The sequence below is a fragment of the Hemiscyllium ocellatum genome, chromosome 39, assembly GCF_020745735.1.
Source record: "Hemiscyllium ocellatum isolate sHemOce1 chromosome 39, sHemOce1.pat.X.cur, whole genome shotgun sequence".
In the NCBI taxonomy this organism is placed as follows: Eukaryota; Metazoa; Chordata; class Chondrichthyes; order Orectolobiformes; family Hemiscylliidae; genus Hemiscyllium; species Hemiscyllium ocellatum.
In genome coordinates, this window is record NC_083439.1 from 30,675,121 (window position 1) to 30,699,162 (window position 24,042).

At 42.0% G+C, this 24,042-nt stretch overlaps 1 protein-coding gene across 16 annotated transcripts in view; it reads right to left on the reverse strand.

The window, feature by feature from the left end:
• sema4ba (sema domain, immunoglobulin domain (Ig), transmembrane domain (TM) and short cytoplasmic domain, (semaphorin) 4Ba) overlaps positions 1-24,042 on the reverse strand; it is a 476,044-nt gene that overhangs the window by 129,738 nt on the left and 322,264 nt on the right. The gene's annotated exons all lie outside the window — the stretch shown is intronic.

Here is a 24,042-nt window from a genome sequence, read left to right on the forward strand (position 1 = left end):
GGGAGATGCAGGCTGTGGAACAATCCCAAACACTCAATTCGTAAACAGAATCAGCAGGCTGAAACTTTCCAGGTGTGTCCCCTTCTCCCAGAACCTGTTTGAATCAAGTTTACACACCCAGGGTGTCACAAGCTCACTTTTCCTTTTAGTAATTTAAAGTTTTTTTTCCTGTTTGGCTTTCCGTTTTGTTTTTCTTTCTCTACTTCAATCTCTGAATCTACCACAACCGGGAGATCTGTCCTGTTTAGTCAATACACACTGTCTCATCGCCACTGGCATTCACAGATCTGCACGCAATCAATTGCCATGCTCTGTGCAGTTATCCCTCCAGGACTTGGATTTAATCTTAATCTGGTTTTGTAAAGTGTGGTTAAATTGGAAAAGAGTGTGCAATTCATAAACTATTTCAGACCTTTAAGTTCTCGGATAATGAGGCAGTGTATGCCCATGTGCAGCAAGACCTGCACAGTATTCACATTAGTGCCACAAAAGTGTTAAGCAATGACTCTCTCCATCAAAACCGAATCTAACCATACAGTATTACAATCACTACATTCCCCATCAGAAACATCCCAGCAGTCACCATTGATCAGAAATTTAACCAGGCCACCCATGTGAGAACGGGCCTGGCAATTCAGCAGCAAGTAACCCAAAGCCCATGCTCTATCTCCAGGTCATAAGTCAAGAGGGTGATTGAATATTCCTCAAAGCACGAAGCTCCAATAAAACTCAAGAGGTCTGACAAAGGACAAAGCAGCCTGCTTCAATGACACCACATCCACCAGCTTCAACATTCACTCCTTCCACCAGTGAGGCACCACGTCACCAGGCTTCAAAATCCTCCTCACTGACTATTACACTTCAGGGTTTTATGGCATCTTTGAGATTATGGATGGTGTACCCAGGTCGTGAATATACATCAAAAAGATCAATGGTCCTAATAATGACCTTAGTCTTAATAATGACCTCCCTCCAGCCTGAGAAAAATACTCAACTAAACTGCTGCTTTGTTGGAAACATCTGCCAATGAACACATCCCAGGTTCGAATCAAACGAGTGAATTGCTTGCATCCCACAGTGTCAAATCCTACAGCTTAAAAATATGTATCGAGTACTGGATTGTGCTTTGCATCTTTTATTATGTTGTACTTTTATGAAGAAACTGGACAGTACCTTTGTGATCGCCTCAAAATGAAGAATAAACTGCAATGAAAGGTATGTGTTAAACTGGGTAACAGATGTTTAGATCAGAGTGTTGCTGGAAAAGCACAGCAGGTCAGGCAGGAATTCACCAGGAATTAAGGGCTTTTGCCCAAAACATCGATTTTCCTGCTCCTCAGATGCTGCCTGACCTGCTGTGCTTTTCCAGCACCACTCCGATCTAAACTCTGGTTTCCAGCATCTGCAGTCCTCACTTTTGCCTGGGTAACAGATGTGATCAGTGACAGATAGCTGTGTCTGCTCACATGAAAAAGTTTAATTGAAAATAATAGTCAAGAGCTCTGTCTTCAGAATAATTACACATCATCTTTTAAGGTTAATGATCATGTTACAGAATTTTGTCAAGAACAAGGATGTTAAAAAAGGATATGTATTTAATGCCTGAGTGGATTCAAAATCACACGGTGAGTTCATTTCGGGTCTTAGGTCCTGAGTGTGTGTTTGATTTTCTGACACATCAAATTATAAATTCCCCTTAACAAATTGCATCCTGAAATGAGGTGATTGCACTTCATGACTTGAAGCATAATAGTGAGAATGATCTAATCACACTAGTCTAACAATCACAACTTGTTCCATCCTAATGTACTGTCACTGTACTACATGCATTATGTCACCATAAACCTATAGCCATGATCACCACAAACATTCAGTCAACAATCTTACACACGAGATCTTCATGGTCAAATACTCCTTTCCCTGAGCTCAGGTTTTCTGTTTTCTCAATCCCTTCAATTAGAACTGTCTCTGTTCCTGGTTCCCATAGCAACCTGAATGTTGATGAGGGGTGATTCTAAAACAAGGCCTGCACACTCCAGATAATTGGATGTTCAACTGGGTAGACTGGAGAAGTTGGGCTGTTTTCCTCAGAAAACAGATTCAATGGAGGTGTTCAAAATCTTGACATACACAAACAACGGATCATTGTTCCCAACGGTGAACAGATTCTGAACAAATAGGCCCTGATTTAAGGTGATAGTCTGGCCTACATGTGACTCTGCACCAATGATGCATTGATTGATCCTGAACTGTGTTGAGGCCGCATCTATTTATTTTGGAATGTAGTCTGTAACTGGAAAAAAAGATATTGATTTTAAAATATGAAAGTGCATGCAGTGGCGCATATAAGACAACTACATTTTCGGAACAGTCAGTCCAGTCAATTTGGTCTAGCTGCAGTTTAAAAAGTGCCCTAAGAGTGCAATGCAAACTGAAACCTCCAGGAACCAGGTGCAATATCAGCTGTCCATCCACTTTCAATATATAGTTGCTCTCAACTCTCTTTGAAAGAGAAAGAGAAACTATATTCAGAGACACTGGAAAAAAAGAGTCAAAATATAGAGAAAATGGAAGGACCCTGTGTCCAACTGATCAACCAATGAAGTTAAGACAATCCATTGCTTTACAGACAACATTGTGTCATCATTGATAAAAATCAAGGGAATATGAGTACAGAGCTGAAAACGTGTTGCTGGAAAAGCGCAGCAGGTCAGGCAGCATCCAAGGAGGAGGAGAATCGACGTTTCGGGCATGAGCCCTTCTTCAGGAAAGGGTCTCTCTCTCTCTCAAGGATTTCACTGAGTCCCTCTCTCACTGCACACCCCAGGTCATCTCCTCTGCTCAGAAGCTCTTCACTCTACAAAGATTATGAGTACAGTCTAGTCCACTTCTGTGGCCTGAACAGATGATACAGAACTGTGTGTTTCCTTGACTGTATTTCTTCCCCTGTCAATGTATTTGTCTTAAATTGTTTGTCTTTTGTTTTATTTATGTGTGCATGTGTAATTGGGGTGAAACGGCTCTAAGCTTAGGTTTATTAGTCATTGTTTAGTAATTAATAATCTTCTTTGCCATTTTGTTAATGTTTGAGTAAAGTACTTACTCTGTTTATGACAAAACTTGTTCAGTATTACCTTTAGATTCTGAATTGCAGTTAGTCAATCAGCTAAATGGATTTTCATGGTCTAATGGATTCATACACATTTGTCACAGCTTGTGGAATAGTGCATCTCAATTATCAGCATACTCTTTTCAACTGGGTCATGATGACTGCTTTCTGAAATAGCCTCGTAACTCAGTCAGATCAAGGCCAATTAAAGAAGGGCCTGGTCAGCAACATCTAAATCCCATGGAAGAATGAAAAACATTAAATATCCCTATTTTTCCAGTTCGAAAATCATACTTTGGCCTGTGGTTTGAAATCTCCCTTTTCAGTTATAAAATGCTGTACTCGCAATTTTGGTTAGTCTCAATTTTTCAACTGAAAGCTGCATGTTTTACTACACTCTAAGTTGGTGGTGTACGGGCCAAGTGAGTGACAGAGGCTGTGTTGTGAAGAAGATGTTTAAAGCAGTGGGGTGGGTGACAATCCAGTTGGCTGCTGTGTCATGCTTAGTGGTGAGCTTTCTGAGTGAATATAATCAGTCACTGTCTGGGTCTGCTGGAGTGCATGTGTCCGTGCATGTGCATGTGTGTGCACGTGTGTGTGTGTGTGTGTGTATACACGCGTGCCATGCTCTATCATGTACTTTCTCACAAGAAGTGTGATCACTTGGGCACCAAAAGAGATTTATCCCAACAGCAAGACAGGAGGGGAGAAAAACAAGAAACAGCAGAAGATAAGAACCATTCTGTATAAGAATGACATGCTCAGTTAAGTTTGGTTTGTTTAAATCCTTCCAATTAATATGTTAAGTAGAATATCACCTGGATTTCTGTGTACTCCCAATTTTGAGGAAGTGCCAAAAGTTTCTTTGAACCAAGGTTTAACTAAATGATAGATTAGACTACTTACAGCGTGGAAATAGGTCTTTCGGCCCAATGAGTCCACACCAACCCTCCAAAGAGCAACCTACCCAGACCCATTCCTCTCCACCTAACAGTACAGGCAATTTAGCATGGCCAATTCACCTAACCTGAGGAGGAAACCCATGCAGACACGGGGAAAACATGCAAACCCCACACAGGCAGTTGCTTGAGGTGGGAATTGAACCCAGGTCTCTGGTATTATAAGGCAGCAGTGCTAACCACTGTGCCACAGTGCACCATGCCACCCACTAATACTTTAAATGTGCAGCACATCATATCTTCCTGACACAGGATGGACTGTTAGGATAAGAAATCAATAGGTTTGTACAACAAAAGATGGTGAAGAGAAATAAAAAATCAGTTGAAACGTAAAGAAGGTAATTTTCTTGTATTGATGCATATTGTTGCACTCTTGCAACTATGAGTTACTAAGTAACATGAACAGCAAGATCATTATTTAATGACTGAGACCAATTTCAATTCAATCCAAATTGCCTGAAACATCAATTAAGTGATGTCGCCATATAGAGTGCAAGCAGTTTCTTCTGCAATTAAAGCCAGATTTCACTGGCTGCTTTATTGCCTCTATCTTCATCTCTTCATTGATTCTTCAGTAACATCAAGGCAAAAAATGACAAGCTGATTGAGGCAACCTATTAGATTGTACAATTTGTGTACAATATATTACTTATCAATCATTCTTCCTGTGTACTCAAATTATCCTCCACTTAAACTGCAGTAAATAACCTCAAAATAGACCACTCTGTTGTTGCAGTGCTCTGCTTAATTCTTCCTTTAGATTGAGGACTTAATGTCAGTCCTTCAGAGGTCTCTGAAATCAGATTGGATCCCATCTCATTCAGCAAAGCTCGGATCCAGTTTTGGTATTAAAATACGCCAGTCCATAGAAGTCCATTCCATTTAACCAGCAAGTACAAAATATTCTTCTTTACCATCCCTCATAATTACCAAAGAAGAGTTCCTGCAAAACTCTTTATAGAATTGCATACACAGTTGGAGTTAATGAAGCTTTATGAATACAAGTCACGACTTAACTGTGCCAGAGGAAGTGGTAGAGGCTGGTACACCATTTAAAAGGCATCTGGATTGGCATATAAATAGGAAAGGTTTATAGGGATATGGGCCAAGTGCTGGCAAATGGACTAGATTAATTTAGGATATCTGGTTGGCATGGACGAGTTGGACCAAAAGGTCTGTTTCCGTGCTGTATATTTCTGTATGACTATACTAATAATTGCGTCTCACTGTTGCACAGGTCGTCACAAAATGGTACGAAAACCTAATTAAACCACCAAAAGAACCAATTTGCCCAATGGACTGCTATTCACACTAGACTTCATCTGAAGCACACTTCATTTTAACAAATGGCAGAAATAGAAAGGATTATGAATCTTCTCCTGCATAACTCTCTTATAACCCCAAAATACACACACAAACTCATTCACAATGGAGGCAGACAAGCGAGGGATGGTTTGACCCAGGTATTATGAGTGGGAAAAACAATAGGCTGAGAAATTCTGAAGACCCAAAGTCAAAAGCAGGTTAGATTGTCTGTCACAACTCTTTCTGATTTAAGTAAAGATGCCACACTGTTGTCTGGAAAGCGATGGTTGTTCTTCACTTCTGGTGAACCAACATATTTCCTTGTTAAAATTCCTTCTAAGGTTTTCTGCAATTTCACCCAAAGACTGAGTGGAGGCAGAAAGTGATCTTTCCAGCTCACAGACTCTGGATGTCTCTAGTTTCCCTCGCACTTAGAGCTTTGTGACAAACTGCAGCTCAATCAGAATTTCTTTAAAGGGTAACATGGTGGCTCATTGGTTAGCACTACTGCCGCACAGTGCCAGGGACCCAGGTTCAATTCTAGCCTCAGGTGACTGTCTGTTTGGAGTTTGCATGTTCTCCCTGTGTCTGTGTGGGCTTCCTCCCATGGTCCAAAGATGTGCAAGTCAGGTGAATTAACCATGCTAAAGTGCCCGTAGTGTGAGGTACATTAGGAGAAATAGGTCTGGGTGGGTTACTCTTTGGAGGGTCAGTGTAGACTTGTTAGACCAAATGGTCTGTTTCCACACTGTAGGGAATCTAATCAAAGATTCTGTCTCAGTATCCTCTCGCACTCCTTTGAAAAGCAACACTGCCTTTTGCAGCTAAAAGTGCACACCATTTGTGTTTTCCAAGTTGCAAAGCTTTCCTGGTTTTTCAGCTATATACATTATAAAACCTATCCAAGATCAACAAGGCACAAGTCAGGAGTGTGATGGAATACTCTCCGCTCGCCTGGATGGGTGCAATTCCAACAACAATCAGGAATTTTGACACCATCCAGAACAAAGCAGCCCACTTGAGTGGCACCACATCCACTCCCTCTAAACCTTAACTGCCTTCACCACCAATACCCAGTAATAGCAGTGTGTACCATCAACAAGACGCACTATTATAACTCACTAAGACTCCTTTGATAGCACCTTCCAAATGTTCCAAATACCCCCTCTCAAGGGATTTTTAGAAGGTATCTTCAACCTTAACTTTTTCTTATTTTAAAAGCAATTTGTAAAGTGTGTGTTCCCAACGCAATGTGGCTGGTCAAACTAATCAAAATTAAGCAAAACACAATTTATTTAAACACTGTCATTAAAATACAACCAAAGAAAGAGAAATGTAGAATAACTTAACTCTACTGGAAACTTAGCAGCGTAGATACAGTACATATTACAGATTATTCCAATACAATAACATCCCAGAAACAAACCCCTTGGCAAAAAAGAAAAATTCAGAAGCAGATTCTCACATGCAGTGCTCCAATCCAGAAGGACAACATCAAGAGAAAATTCAGAGAGAGTAGCAGCCAGGAGATATTCACTGAAGCTTCCAACTCTCTTGAGACCCCAAAAGATCTGATGCTACCCAGAAATCCTTATCTGTGAGAGCTGGACACACCCATTCAAGCTGCATGGGCAAGGCCACTCGTGCTGTTTATACAACTAACCAGCTCTGCACCTCTGCCATACAACCTCTCTTTGAAAATGAAAACAGGACAAAACAACCTCTTTAAAAAGGTGATAGCATTGTCCGACAAACTTCCACCACCTAGAAGAGCAAAGGCAGCATGGGCATTGAAGCACCAAACCTGAAAGTTCCCTTTCACGCCACACAACATTCGGAGGTGGAATAATATCGCTGCTTTTCAGCATCACTGGGTCAGAATCCTGGAATTCCTGACACCACCATCAGTATTCCTGCACCACACAAGGTTGCATTAGTTCAAGAAAGCAGTTCACCACTATTTTCTCCGGGCGAATTAGGGCCAAGGAACATATAATGGGCCAAACAATGATGCTCACATCCCATGATAGAACATTAAAGTTGTACTTATTTGTGGTTACTTTCTATGTAAAAGCAGTTAGTTTCAGTGCCCAGCACAACTCTCTTCTACTGAACTCAACTTATATGGAAGCAAAGTCAAATTATCGCTTAGTGCTTATCCTTCTGTAAACTAGCATCTAACCTCAATCCAGGAACCAGTTCATTTACTTTCACACCCGGTTACTGTATTTCTGGGGCCGTTTTACTGCTGCCAGAATCCAGGCATGAACATTTACCACAGTACATTTGCAGAGTCAAAAAGGAAAGGTGCCCCCCAGTAGCTTGAGACTGATGCTGCAAAGAACCGGTATTCAGTATGTCTAGAATGATGTCCTGTGTTACATCACACAATGATGGCGATATCATCACATTCTGGAGTAAAGCACTATAAAAGAAACTTATGCATCAATGCTCTAGCTCTACGTGTTCCCTATACCATAGGCAGCATGATGGCTGAGTGGTTAGCTCGGCCATCTCACAGCACCAGGGACCAGGGTTCAATTCCAGGCTTGGGTGACCATGGGGGAGCTTGCATGTTCTCCCTACATCTCTGGTTTCCTCCCCCAGTCCAAAGATGTGTAGATTAAGATGTTGTCCTGTCGTGTCCATGGATGTGTGGGTTAGCTTTGGTAAAAACCCCCTATGGGGTTACAGGGATATGATGCTCTTCAGAGGGTCGATACAGACTCAATAGGCCAAATGGCCATTTCTGCACTGGTTCGGACTCTATACATAAAGTAGTGTATTCCTGCAGTTTCAGTACAATCTAACAGGAGCTCCCTTGACTTGCTTCAAAGATGATGATCAATGTCTTTTAAAATATTTATTCCCGATCAACCACAGGGAACAGGCCAGGTCCAATTTAGGAAACACTACTTTGGTAATGATGTGAAGCTATGTAGATGTAGTTTATAAAAATAATCCCCAAAACATGGACGTTCACTCATGCTAAAGAAGACTCAGGATGATGGGGCTCATGTTCACTGGAGCAAAGAAGGTGAAGATTGTAAAAAGTGATTGAAAACATAAGAGATTTCGGTTGGATAACTTGGGGAAAGATTTTTTTCATTTGGTGAACCAGCACTGTAAGGACACAAATTTAAGAATATCCTACCACGGATGAAAGAACATGTTTAGAGATTTTGTTTACATTGAGTGCTACAGGGGTAAAGAAGACCACACTAAAATGGAAAACAGGGCTCACATTAGCCTTTAAAAAGATAACTTTTTTTTACAATTGCACAGAAGAAAGGAACAGTAGAAAGGATCTTTCAGGCTGTCAGCAGAAATATCATGGGCTGATTGGTCTCCATTTGTGAAACATCGCGACACAATCCCACAATCACATGTTGCAATTCCAGGGTTTTTTTTAAATATATGTTTTTATAGAGGGGTCAATGTTTTAGGAACTTTGAATGAATCCAGCACATTACTGAAAACTGACATAAACCTTTACTGCTCTGTACATTTCGGCAAATTGTCAATTTAGAACATTGAATTCAGCCAGACTCTGAAATCACATTTGGCAACATTTTACGATTAAGAATGGATTCTCCGAGTTAAAAAAAAATCCATTTTAAAAAGCGTTTTGCTGTAATCCAGTTTAAAAGATGTTCCAAGAAGTTACATGTTCTAAATTCTTCCTTGGTTGTGAAATGGAATGGTAGTATTTCCAATGCTGTCAGTTTAACCACATTCTCAGCTAGATCTGAGATACCTCAGCAACCTGCATGGTCATGATTTTAATCCTGCAACTGTGCAATATCTGAGACGCGTAAATAAATGCATTTAAAACTGCACCTTCAGCTACAAATAATCCTGTTAAAATGCCTGGGTTTTACAGTTTATCCTGTAAATATCTTCATAATTTTATGTAATTGGAATAGTAATGCACATTATTATAAAATGTGGTTCCATCAAGCTGATAACCACAGTGCTAATAAAACAAAACAGAAAATAAGAATTAACTTCCAATTTAAGACTTAAAATGGGATTAAATTTAAATGTGAAAAAGAGCAGACTGCAACTTCCAAATCACTAAGGCAATGGATTCTGTTTCAACAAGTTAATCACCCAACATCAATTCTAAAGAAAAAGCATGCATCCTGCAATGGCAGTGCACTCAGACACATTCATCCTTCTTAGAATAAATTTAATTTACTTTATATTATGTTAGGCGATCCACTGCAAACTTCTTCTCAATTCATAATGTAGCACAGGCAAACCTGCATGAGCAGCAAAACTACACACTACACACAGCAGCATGTGACAAGTTTGACACTTCAAGGTCTTAATAAGTTCATGAATCAAATAGAATCCTTTCCAGTCGGTGTGACAGAGTGGAGTGACAGGACTTCAATCCTCTTCCTCTTGATCTTAGTTGTACAAATGTGAACATGCTGGCCACTCAATCTTCCTCCCATTAATCTAGAAGGTGGATCTCTCGAATCCATCCTGGGGTGATAATGACAATTTAGTTCGGTGTCAGAAGATCGGAACTACGTTTGTGAAATGCTCCGAACCCAGCAGGACACTACCAGTCCTAGAATGTTGCTTTGTTTTGTGCTGCCTTAATCAGGTTGACACACAGCTCAAGCCAACAGTTTGCTCTCAAATACCATCTCAAAACAAATATTTACCTCTCCAACATGAACTGAATAGCCTCCCTCAGTGCCGTGATGACTTTTACTGTGTATGGTTTGCCTCCCTCTATAGCTGCATGTGTTCTGTCAGATAAATTGGCCTCACTTTGTCTCTATCCCCTTTACCCACTTGAGGTCAGAGGTTCCCTCTGTATCGCATCCCCTTCTCCTGGGGCTGCCTGTCTTTTTCTCTCAGATTTCTCCGCCCCATCTTTTTTATTGGGTGCTGCGTCACAGTGGGGCGAGATGAGGAGCCTCTAGCAATCAATAAAGACCACTTTTGGGCAAAGGCGGTGGCAAAAATATGAGATTCAGTGGCTCCTTACCCAAGCCCACCTCGCTGGTGCTTCGGAAATATCGGGATCAAGACTCCTGATGTTCCCCTCGAACGCCACCAAAACTCTGACTCTTTCCTGGGTTCGAGAGAAGTGTAAGACTTTATTTAGCCAGATTAAAGATGCTGGTGGATTGGGCCATTAACTTGGTCTAGTCACCCCCTCTCTACCCACCCCCAGACATAAAATCAACTTGAAACTCTCAGAGATTGAAAGGAGTTCGAAGGAGGGGGATGGGACTGTCTAATAAAAGGGGTCTCTTTATTTCCTGCTCCCTGCCCCCTTTATCTCCTCCAACTCCAAGAGAAGCCAAGTTGTAGCTCCACAACAGTCTCCTCCTAATGTCCCTTTGTCTGGACATCTTCCAGCCCAAGATAATGAGATAGAGTGGCCTCCCATCACATTTCCATGGGAACGCACTAACATTGCATTCCAGCTCCTGTGCAGAATCACTGCAAATCTGACAGCAACAGAAAGGGGACTCACGCTGGTGTTTTCTGTCCTCCGAAGGCGGGTTATTACTGTTTCTTGATCTTACTGGACAGGAAAACCTTTCTTACTTTTTCTTGTGATTCTTTGTTTTCTACTGTGCTTTAAATCATAGAGTCACACAGCACAGAAACAGCCCCTTTGGCCTAACCAGTCTACGCCGACCATAATTGCAAATTAAACTAATCCCACCTCCCTGTGCTTGACCCATATCCCTCCAAACATTTCTTATTTATATACTTCTTTAAATTTTGTAACTATACCTGAATACACTATTTCCTCTGGAAGTTCATTCCACATGAACCATTCTCTGTATAAAAGCATTGCCCCTCATGACTTTTCTTCTCTCTTCCCAAAGGTATTCTTCACTCCCTAAATTGAGGGACTCACTTTACTGCTTCTTGGGATGATGGGGTTTTCTTATGAGGAAGCGATGAGCAGGTTGGTCTTAAACTCACTGCAGCTTAGAAGAATGAGAGATGATCTTAATTGATATGTAGAAGACCCTGAGGGAATTTGACAGGGTGGGTGCAAACAGTTAGGGGACACAGTTTAAAAATAAGACATCTCTCATTTAAGTTAGAGATGAAGAGGCTTTTTTTTCCTTCTCACAGGTTTGTCAGTTTATGGAATTTTCTTGCCTGGAGAGGAATGGAAACGGGGACATTGAAGATATTGAAGACTGAGTTGGAGTTTTCATCACCGTGGGACTCAAGAGCAGAGAGTAAAGTGGAGTTGAGGTTGCCACTAGATGATCCCTGATCTCATCCAAATCAGGGAGAAGACTTGAGGGATTGAATTAGTCATAGAGTCACAGAGCAGGGAAACAGACCTTTTGGTCCAACTCATCCATGCTGACCAGATATCCGAAAGTAATCCAGTCCCATTTGCCAGCATTTGGCCAATATCCCTCTGAACCCTTCCTATTCATGTACCCATCCAGCTACCTTTTAAATGTTGTAATTGAACCAGCTTCCAACACTTTCTCTGGCAACTCATTCCATACACGCACCACCCTCTGCTTGAAAACGTTGCCCCTTAGGTCCATTTTAAACATTTATCCTCTCAACTTAAACTCATGCCCTCTAATTTTGGACTTCCCTACTCTGGGGAAAAGACTTTGTCTATTTATCCTATCCATGCCCCACGTGAATTTACAAACTTCTATAAGGCCACCCCCTCAGCCTCCGATGCTTCAGGGAAAACAGCCCCAGCTTATTCAGCCTCTCCCTATACCTCAAATCCTCCAACTCTGACAACATCCTTGTAAATCTTTTCTCAACGCTTTCAAGTTTAACAACATCTTCCTTATGGCAAGCAGACTAGAACTGAATGCAATATTCCAAAAGTGGCCTACCCGTGTCTTGTACAGCTGCACTATGAGCTCCCAACCCCTATACACTATGCTCTGACCAATAAAGGGAAGGCATACCAAATGCTTTCTTCACTATCCTGTCTATATGCGACTCCACTGTCAAGGAACTATGAACCTGTACCCTAAGCTCTCTTTGTTCAGCAACTCTCCCCAGGTCTTTGCAATAAATAAATGAGTCCAATCCTGATTTGCCTTTGCTAAATGCAGCATCTCACATTTATCTAAATTAAACTCTATCTGTCACTCCTCGGCCCACTGGCCCAGCTGATCAAGATCATGCTGTACCCTGAGGTAACCTTCTTCACTGTCCACTACACCCTCAATTTTGGTGTCATCTGCAACCGTACCTCCTGTACTCACATCCAAATCATTTATCTAAATGACGAAAAGCAGTGGACCCAGCACCAAACCTTGCGACACACCTTTGGGTCACAGGTCTCCAGTCCGAAAATCAACCCTCCACTACCAGCCTCTGTCTCCCATCTTTGAGCCAGTTCTGTATCCAAATTGTTGGCTCCTTCTCTGAATTCTTGCAATCTTGAGGAAATGTAATGTTGTGGACTGATCATCAGGAAAGTAAAACACCATTCACATTCATCACTCGCAGATTTACTACATACAATGGTTATTGTGATTTAATTGTTCACATACTGGGGTAGGAACTCAGAGTTCATGAGTTCAAACTCTACCGCGACACATTGCGAAAGCAAATAAAAACAAACCTGGTGGTTTATGAGCTAGTGCCAAAGACCACGAAAGGTGATAGATTGCACTTAAGGGAAAGGAACCTGCTCCCCTGACTCAAACCTATCCTCATTACGTGGTTGATGTTCTCAAGATATTGAAGATTGGGCAAGAAATGTTGCTTAGCTGGTGTCACCACATCCCAGCCACAAATCATTTTGTAAAAGCTACATGACCACAGATAATTTCACTGACAGAAAGTGGAAATGCAACTGCTGTCAGGGTGTAACAATGACAATTAGAATTCTGAAATTTTAAGAAAGAAACATGACAAGTGAGATTTGGTTCTTAGTCTGAAGCTTTTGCGATGACGCATTGTCAGGTACTCAAACCAAAGGAGCTGAACACACAGATAACTGGTGGATAGTTGGCATTATCTCACTCATTGGATATAAAATAGAATTTATGGCAGCAAATAGTTCATATGTACCCGTGATAGCCCAGTGACAAAGGTGACTCCCTATAACCACCTTATACTTCGGCTGTTCTCATTCTCTTTAACAAGTCACACCTTTTGATTAGGTTTCTGTTCCTCAAGTGTTATCATGTTAGATGTTCAAACTGTTATTTAAAGGAACTAACATGCTCACAATGTGTTTTCTCTGTCATTGAGCAACCTCCTTTAAATAACTCAGAGCATGTTACGGGTGTGGCGTGGGAGTGGGGAATTTGCTGCAGTATTTCTCTTTGGCAATCCTGGACTTCGTCTATCTCTAATGGAATCTCTGACTCCAGGTCAATGACATTATTGTCAAATACACAACAGTAAAAACAACAAAAAAGCCAACAACTTGTATTTCTATAGTGCCTTTAACACAACAAAAACACTCCAAGATATTTGACAGAAATGGCCTCAATGAAAAGGAGGATAGTCAGAAAATCAGAAATCTGGCAGAGTTTTCTACCCTAATATAGTCTCTAGCAATGACATCATCACTGTTCACTCACATTGCATTGAAACTGGGAGTTTGTACCACAAACATCACTGCTTTTAGAGTGTAGGTTTGCTCGCTGAGCTGTAGGTTTGATATCCAGACGTTTCATTACCTGGCTCGGTAACATCATCAGTGGCGACCTCTAAGAGAAACGAAGCTGTTGTCTCCTGCTTTCTATTTATACGTTTGTCCTGGATGGGGTTCCTGGGGTTTGTGGTGATGTCATTTCCTGTTCGTTTTCTGAGGGGTTGATAGATGGTATCGAGATCTATGTGTTTGTTTATGGTGTTGTGGTTGGAGTGCCAGGCCTCTAGGAATTCTCTGACATGTCTTTGCTTAGCCTGTCCCAGGATAGATGCGTTGTCCCAGTCAAATTGGTGGGTTTTTTCCCCTGTGTGCAGGGCTACAAGGGAGAGAGGATCGTGTCTTTTTGTGGCTAGTTGGTGTCCGTGTATCCTGGTGGCTAACTTTCTTCCTGTTTGTCCTATGTAGTGTTTCCCGCAGTCCTTGCATGGAATTTTGTAGACAACATTGCTTTTGTCCATGGGTTTACTGGGTCTTTTAAGTTTGTTAGTTTTTGGCCAACTTAAAGACTGGCCAAAGAACTACACACAAGACTGGAATACCGAGTAGAAGAGTCACAGCACTCCATTCACTCCACCCAGGAATTCCTAAAAATCATCAAAAACACCAACATAGAGGAAGACGAAACAATGATCTAATTCGATGTAACAGCACTGTTCACCTCCATCAACATCAACCTGGCAAAGGAAACACTCACTGCTCTTTTAGAACAGACCATCAAACACACCCCAACCACCATCAATCACATTACCAACGAAAACATCATGAAGCTAGTGGACCTGTGCCTCACCACCCACTTCACCTTCAACAACATAGTCCACAAACAAACCAACGGCACACCCATGGGATCTCCGCTATCAGGATTCATAGCAGAAGCAGTAATGCTAAGACTAGAACAAACAGCCCTACCAATCATCAAATCAAAAATCTGGGTTCGCTACGTAGATGACACCTTTGTCATCACAAAACCAAACAAGATAGAAGAGACATTTAACATCATCAACAACACTCTCACAGGCATAAAGTTCACCAAGGAGGAAGAAACCGACAACAAACTCGCATTCCTGGACGTCACAGTCAAAACGGACAACTGAGAACTACAAACCTGCATATATAGAAAACCGACAAACACTGACCAAATACTTAACTACACCAGCAACCATCCCAACACACACGAACGAAGCTGTACCAGAACACTATTCCAACGAGCCAAATCACACTATAGCACAGACGAACTTCGGAAAACAGAGGAGAACCACCTATATAACGTATTCATGAAGAACGGGCACTCAAAATAAAATACGGTCTGCAGATTCCTCAAGAACAAACCACGCCAAGCAGACCAAACACAGCCAGAAACCCTAACCACCTTACCATACATCAAATAAGTTTCAGAAATGATAGCCAGACTACTAAGACCCCTCGGAATCCTAGTAGCACACAAACCCACCAACACTCTCAAACAAAAACTAACAAACTTAAAAGACCCAGTACAATCCATGGACAAAACCAACGTAGTCTAGAAAATTCCACGCAAGGACTGCCACAAACACTACGTAGGACAAACAGAAAGAAAGTTAGCCACCAGGATACACGAGCACCAGCTAGCCACAAAAAGACACGACCCTGTCTCCCTCATAGCCCTACACACGGAGGAAAAAAAAACACCATTTCGACTGGGACAACACATCCATCCTGGGACAGGCTAAGCAAAGACATGTCAGAGAATTCCTAGAGGCCTGGCACTCCAACCACAACGCCATAAACAAACACATAGATCTAGATACCATCTATCAACGCCTCAGAAAACGAATAGGAAGTGACATCGCCACAAACCCCAGGAACCCCATCCAGGACAAACATATAAATAGAAAGCAGGAGACAACAGCTTCGCTTCACTTGGAGGTCGCCACTGATGATGTTACTGAGCCAGGTAATGAAATATCTGGATATCAAGCCTACAGCTCAGCGAGCAAACCTACACCCTAAACCTCAACCTGAGCTACAAACCTTCACAAACCTTGCAAAAGTGTCACTGCTGCTACAATTCTTAGCTCCCCTCATCAACCAGCTACTCTCTCCACCCAGTCCCCTATTCTCCATTCTCTTCCGATGTCGTTCCCTGGATCAACAAATACGGCCTGTATGATCTAGTCTGTGTGCTGTCTGAAATGTTATCTAATATATCATACTGTACAAAGGTTGAGACAGATGTCTTGAAATTTACTGACACTACTAATTGCACCTATAATATCACAGACTCATACACAATCTAGATTTTGCGGTTACTGTTATGTTACATACACATAACTGACTGTGACTGAAAATACTAACCTGATTCCATGACATTGACAGAGTCAGTGAGGGTGAGATGGGTACCTTTACACCAGAATGTCACACGTCATGAAGAAATGTAACTGTCTTAAAGGTACACTGCCTGTCTGGTCTGGTATCTATGCACTAACACAACATCCTCACTGCATCCATTCTCCACTCCCCTCACCTCTTGGTAGCTTCCTGGCTTTGGGATTGAGTGAAGGGATTGAGCCTCATTCTGTAAGCTCCTCTGCATCAATGGCTTTGGAAACATTTAAAGAATCCTGAGCTTCGTCCGGAGGCTCACTGAAGATGTTACCTAGCATGGTGACGAACCATCTGAAAATGCACCTTCCAGCGAGCAAACCTACATCCAGAACATTTAATGAATGTTTGTTTTCTTTTTTAGAAATCATTGAGGCTGGTTTATTGAACTTCCCAATGCAGAGAGAGTGATAATGGGAAGGCAACTTCTCGAGTGAATCTGAGTTGACTGCAAGGAACATTTTCAGATGCAGGCAGATGCCTACAGTATCTCTTGTGATGATATCAGTGGCACTGGGGCAGCTTGGACAGTGAATGCCCCAGTGCGTGCCCAGCAATCATTGTGGGACTAAATGCAGCATATGTAAATGTAAATGATTCACTTTTTTTGTCGCAATGGAAGGTTAGCTTGGTTTTGATTTGATTTATTATTGTCACATGTACCTGAGTATAGTGAAAAGTTTTGTTTTGTGAGCAATACAGGCGGATCATAGCCGACAAGGACATCCAGGCATATAATCTTACACAAATTTACCTGAGAAAATTGCACAGAAAAGTCCCGCAAAATGTAGAAAGCTGGCAGGCACATGTGTTGTCTGCTAGTTGGGTGTGCGATGATAAGAGGGCATTTGCCTATATCCTGCAATCTCCATGGGACAAGTCCTGAGGAAGGCAAGATTCACAAAAAGGAAGAACAGTGGCAAAAGGAACTGAAAACAGATCTCAGAGTGCAGCATTGTTCCATGAGTCACATGGTGCTGTGAACAAGGCAGAAATGGTTAAATGTGAGGCCGAAAGAGTCCTTTGAAAGCGAGCCGCTGTGCAGGAGTAATTAAATAAAGATATGCAACACTGAACGACAAATCAAATATTTCAATCAAGTTCATTAGGCACAAGCCACCATTAATAAATCCATCCTTGATTAACTCATGCCTTTCCAAGTTAAAGGAAGACAATAGAAAGGGAAGCAAAAGAGATTATGGTCCCTTCCTGATATAGAAGCTGAGTATTTTGAGCAAACAACATAAATTGATGTTCTCTTTAACATTTGGTATTTTTGCGATTCTGTCCTGATCAGCGTAAGACAAAAATCTCTTCCACTGTGTGTCTTCATTCAGCAATGCTAAAGGAGGTTATGCTGAAGCTACATTCTGATAGGGTTTCTGATGCAAAGCCAACAACCTGAAACATTAACTCTGTTTCTTCATGCACAGACACTGTTTGACCAGGTGAGAATTTCCAGAATTTTCTGTTAATTATTTTAGTGTATCCACAATCCGCTCTATAAAGAACTGCTCTGGTCCATGCCTCTGTGTTGTCATCAAGAAATAAATAGCAATAAACTCGTGTGGGAATCCAAAACTAGGGGGTCATTTTTAAAAACCATAAATACATCCAAGTGGCAATTCAGGATTATCCAGAGAAAAAAAAAGACCTACATTTATGTAGTTCTTTCATGACCACTGGCTGTCTCAAAGTGATTCACAACCAATGAATTACTTTTCCCTTGAAGTGTAATTTGGAAAGTACAACAGCCAATTTGCATAGAGAAAGCTCCCACAAGTACCAGTCAAAAAATGACTAAAGCAACTTTATTTTGTCGGGTGCTGATTTGAGAGCTAAGTTCTGGTGAGGACACTGACAATAACATGCCTCCCCTTCCTCACACCTGCCGACAGAAAAGGCTTTAATGGGTTTTGAGAAGATTTGTAGCTCAAGTTGAGGTTCTGGATGTAGGTAGGTGGTAGGTTTGTTTTCAGATGTCCCGTTACCTAGTACAGAGACAAACGTCTGAAAACGCACCTTTCAGTTCAGTGAGCAAACTTACATCCGGGTGGTTTAATACCTCATCCAACAAACAGCAACTCCAACAGGACAATGCTCCCTCAGGACTGCATGGGAGCATCAGCCCTGAACTGTGTGTTTACGACCTGAAGTGGAGCTTGGACCCACAGCTGGAAGCTTGTGTTCTTGCCTTTGGTTAGTTTGGTGACATGGGAGCATTTAATCTGGTGGACACAATTGGGTGATGGTCTTTCAACACTTCTGCCAGTTGAGGCCCAGAATACACATGTAAGGGCATCATCTTACCACCACTGGTATCAAGGCAGTGGTAGAATCATAGAATCCCTACAGTGCAGAAGGAGACTATTTAGCCCGAGTCTGCACCAACCCCCTGAAAAACATCTCATGCAACCCACTCCCTACCCTATCTCATAACCCCCCATTTCCCATGGTTAATCCACCTTGCCTACACATCCTTGGACACTACAGGGAAATTTTTAAGCATTGTCAATCCACCTAACCTGCTCACCTTTGGACTGTGGGAGGAAACCAGAGCACCCAGAGGAAACCCGCACAGCCACGGGGAGAATGTGCAAACTCCACACAGTTAGAATCAAACTCGGATCCATCACACTGTGAGGCAGCAGTGTTAATCACTGTGCCACCGTGGGATGGTGCCCCTGGGATCGGTAGGGACTCACTACACAAGGAGTCTGACAAGCAAACTGTGCCCCTATGGCACAAAACATAGGACTGCACATTTCTCCACAGCTGAGAGCGGTTGAAGTGTGGGACTTTTAACCATGCAACGGAGCAGATGCAAACAGTATTGCTGCATTTCAGGAGAAACCAGATGGAGTAAAGAATAGAAGGACCCGACTTAGATTGAGTTGGCTGAAAGGAGCCTTGTGTTGGGTATTAACATTGGCATGGACAGCTGTGTTCAATGGCTTGGTCCTGTGCCACGTATTCTGTTTAATCTAGAATAATACACTTCTCTTAAACTCTGGCAGAATCACCATGACAGGATGCATTATAAATACAAATGACACATTTCTGGCATTCGAAAGAATCTGTACCTCCTGCGAAGGTTAGCATGGCAATATGTGTTCACTTGGCTCATTAGAGTCAGGCATTTTGATTTCATATTCCATGGTTAGTTGCCGGCACTGATGTCAACAACAGCTTCACTGGCAGCTGTTTGACACTTATACCGTTTAAACAATTACCATCCTCCCTTTCCCTTTAATATCCATCTGCTTTGCTAATGTGTTACATCACCGCAAAGCCTTCACTTTGAATGTGACACTAGGCTTCAGGGAAAATGTAAATGGATTATTTGGAGCACAAGTTGCTCTAATCCCAGCCATTGTTAATAGATATAAAGGCACCACCGTCACTTTTCCGACAGTAGGACCTGGGGCTTCAGTGACATGTTTAATCACATGTCTAGCTCCTTTATTCCCAGGAAGAATGATGCGGCCTTTCTCAATTTCTCCAAAGCACCACGTTGGTTTTGGAAGCACAAAGCTGTCTGCCTGGTTTTTCTGCGCCATCGCTGCACTGCAATTGATGTGGAGCATAGCAAGATCCCACAAACAGCGATGCCATGACCCATCATGACACTGGCAATGGGTTTCTCTGCCCCCTGCTGGACGTTTGATGGTGCAATGGTAGGCCTGGCCAACGCTAGGTTTCTGCCAGCTCAAGATGCCTCCTATCAGACGATGCCATGCAAGGTTCTGATCTATCTGCCACCCTTCAACTCTTCACTCAAAACGTGGTGAATCTTTGGAATTCTCTATCGCTGAGATAGGTGGATGCTTGGTCGTTACTTAAGGCAGATCTAGGGAGATGTTTCACCATTGAAGGAACTAAGGTGCGATTCCCTATTGTAGCAATAAGACGGGGAGGCAAACTCAAGATGGTGGCTCAGTTGCGAGGGTGTTTGAAACAACTTTTGAAAGCGGCAGCCATCACCAAGTCACCCTTTATTTACACATGAAAAGCCCTTAACACTGACCCAGCTCCCTCAGGGCCAGCTCTCAGAGTGAACAATCTGACACTCCTGTTCATATCTATCAGCTAAGGCTCCCTGATTGGACTAGATCATCAGCCCTAATCAGGGAACTCATATTCTGTGAGGTCCACCTGGCTGACCTTGTAACAATCACTGCAGTGATATTTGATCAAATGACCCAATTCCTGCTCTAATGTCTTATGGTACCTATTCCCAGTTGGCATACTCCACCTTCCTGCTCCTTACCACCCCCTCCTCCTGACCCTGTCCAGATCCTCTGGTTGGAAGGGACCCAGTGGGCAAGTGATCAATGGAAGGAAATGGTTCCTGAGTAAGTGGTGGAGGTTGGGCCAATCGCCTTCAGCAGAGGGAAACAGAAACCCAGGGTGACAGCTGCTGAAGATTTCCCTGTCCTGCCCCACAAGAATCTGAAGATCAGCTTGTCAGAGCTTGGGCACCTGCTGATCTGGCACTGAGGCTCTACTCCCATCCCCATGCAGACCTCCAGTCTTTATGGCCCTCAAAGAGATGGTGGGATTGGAGGGTGTAATTCCTCTCCTACATACCATTTACCAGGAGAATATTGAGGGAGTCTGGAGCCTTTCAGTAGATTTGTCCACCTCTGCTCTGTCAAAGTGACGCTTCCAGCCCAGATAGCAAAGTTGCAAACCTGATGAAGGGTTTTTGCCCGAAACGTCGATTTTCCTGCTCCTCAGATGCTGCCTGACCTGCTGTGCTTTTCCAGCACCACTCTAATCTTGAGCAAAGTTGAAAACCTAGTCCAACATCTGTCATTACCACTTTAATCAAAGAAACTGAAATGTACAGCACAGAAGGAGGCCCTTCGGCCAGCAGTATCTGTATCAGCCAATAAGGAGCCATCCAGCCTAACCCCACTCTCCAGTTCTTGGGCTATAGCCTTCAGGTCATGTCACCTCAAGCACATATTGTACAACTTTTTTAATGTGATCAGGATTTCTGGCTCCCCACCTGTTAGGCAGTGAGCTCCAGACCCCCATTACCCTCTTGATGTAAACATTTCCCCTCAAATCCCTTCTACACTTCCCACCTCTTTTTCCAGATCTATGCTTCAAACAAGAGGTATAAGGCCTTCCTGTCCTCACTAGCAAGGCCCCCCAAAACCTAATAGGCTTCAATTTCATCTCCCCTCAGCTTTCTCAGTTCCAAACAAAACTACCCAATCTTCCCTTGTAACTACATTCCCCAGTCCATGTGACATCCTTGGAAATCTCCTCTAGACCCTGTCCACTGCAATTCAATGTCTAAAAACAACAAGGGAAGAGTTGAATTTCATAAACTGACTCCATAAACTGAGCTGTACAAAGGGTTCCCCATTTACAAATGTCCAACTTAAGTTGCTCATACTAATAAATGTAAGCGCATACAAGGGTGTATTAATATTAATTTTAATGATTCAACATAGAAATGTTTCTTGGACTTGTAACAATTATTTTACATTGTGTTCCAACTTGCCTACAAATCAACTAGTAAACAGACTCCAGAACCTTATGGCTGCCTGTACTGTGTGAAGATCAGAATGCTAGAAAGCAAAGTGCATGGACCTTAGGACATGTCACTAATTTCTATGTGCTTTTGATTCTTAAAAATAATACCCCAATTTCTGTTTTGATGCTGGGGCCAAAATCTGTTCAACTCACTCCAATTCTTTTGAACAAAACAAGTGATTTTTAAAAATTCCCAATCCTTTCACTAAGTTGCTCAGTTTCAGTTTCTCAGCTGTTCCTCATTTCTCTGGTCTCCGTATCTCCAGACTTAGGCCATCTGGGGTATCTATGATACCTGTTTCTATCGAACTAAGTGTCACAGTTGATAATTTCTCTTCCTACAGACTTCACAGTGTGAGCGTCTGTTCCAGATATGTGCGAGTGGTGCCAAGGGAGAATGAGTCTCACAGGTTGAGTTTAAAGGAATTATTCAGCCCGGAATCCTAGCAAGGCAAAAAGCTCTTAGCTAACAGAGCTTGAGCGGTGTTACAGCAAAATGAAGATGTAGCATCTGCCTAGTATCAGGGACTTGAGTGGATAGAAGGGTAGAATCAGACACTTTCAGGGATGTAGAATAAGAGGATAGGTCTGACAATGTGACATGTTAATGAGATATTCACAGGAAATAATGCAATGCCATAAGATCTTACTCTCTCCTGCAATCTTGTGTCAAGATTATTTTATGAGTGGAGGTGGATCCCCTTCTGAGAACTAAAAGCGAAACACCCAAAGAAAAGTGACCTTCCCCTATAATCTGTAAAAAGTGTGCAAAGTGATGTAACCTGCTCTTCAGCAATTTCTAGTAGTTAAATAAAATAAATAATTGACACTCAGTTTAAAATCAACAAGTACCAATTTATTTATCTAAATCCAGCAGTAAACAAATTAACTAAATTATGAATGAACTGAATAAATCGCTTCCAACTACTAACTATTCCTGAATACAACAAGATTCTAACGGTATGCTGTTCCAATAAATTAACGTCCTACTCATATAACAAAAATAGAACTTAGTCTCTCAAAATTATAGCCAGGTTACACGTCTCCTGGAATGTTCTGTGGCTTTCCCATTGATTCCTCTGTCAGGAATGACTTCTCCATGACTGGTACCGGAGTTGTTTAGGTAGTGCTTTCTCTAAGACACAGAGGAGGCCGTGAGAGCCAGCAAGTCTCTCAGGAGCAGAGTGCCATTTGCTCTGGGGTCTTGTCCAACTGCCCCCTACTCTTGATGACATATCAATATTTCTTAGACTAAGTTTGGTCCTATGTTGTCAGAGCCATCAGATTTATATTTTAATAGTTTTTGGTATCGAATTACCTAGTTCAAATTGATTGGCTAAATTCAAAGCACTGTTGTCTTGGTAAAAACTGCTGCTTGGCCTGCTAACTCTACAGCCTTTTGACACAAATGTTTCAGTCGAGTGCTCTCTGTGTACTTGCAAACTTTCAAGCTGCTGCCCACAGACATCCATTTTAATCTCTAAGCACTGAAAACATACTATCTTTGAAGGGACCATGCAATGCATTCCCCCCAGCATTTTACAATTTTACAAACACCAAATTCTAACTTCCTGCCTCCCAACCTATAATTATCCAACTTCACAACAATCACAAATAATGTGATGTTCCTTCAATAAAATTAATGTTCATTTTCTTTACCTCAGCTGGCTCTGGAGAAATATTATTTTGTAATGCAACCAGGAATATTATACAGGTTAACAAGAACTACATGAATGGTGGAGTAGATTTTAGGAGTTAAATAGTTTCCTTTTGCTGTTATGTTCTTATGAACACATCTTCTAAAGTATGACATTAAATGTAACCACAAATAATGCAGTGGAAAAGGAGCAAAAAGAGTGTCTAACAACCTTCAAATTTAGGAAGGTAATATTAAAACACTAATGGATGCTGCTGTTGATAAACCATCAGGACTAAATGACATGCACTTCAGAGTATGAGGGAAGCAAGGGAAAAAACAGGAAATGGGAATAGGGGAAATGGGAATAGGTTCAAAGGACTCATGAGTCGGGAATATCACATACCCTTTTCCAAATAGGGGAAATGATCCGAAGAGTGACTTTTATGTTAATAGTATCTGGAATGTAAATATGCTG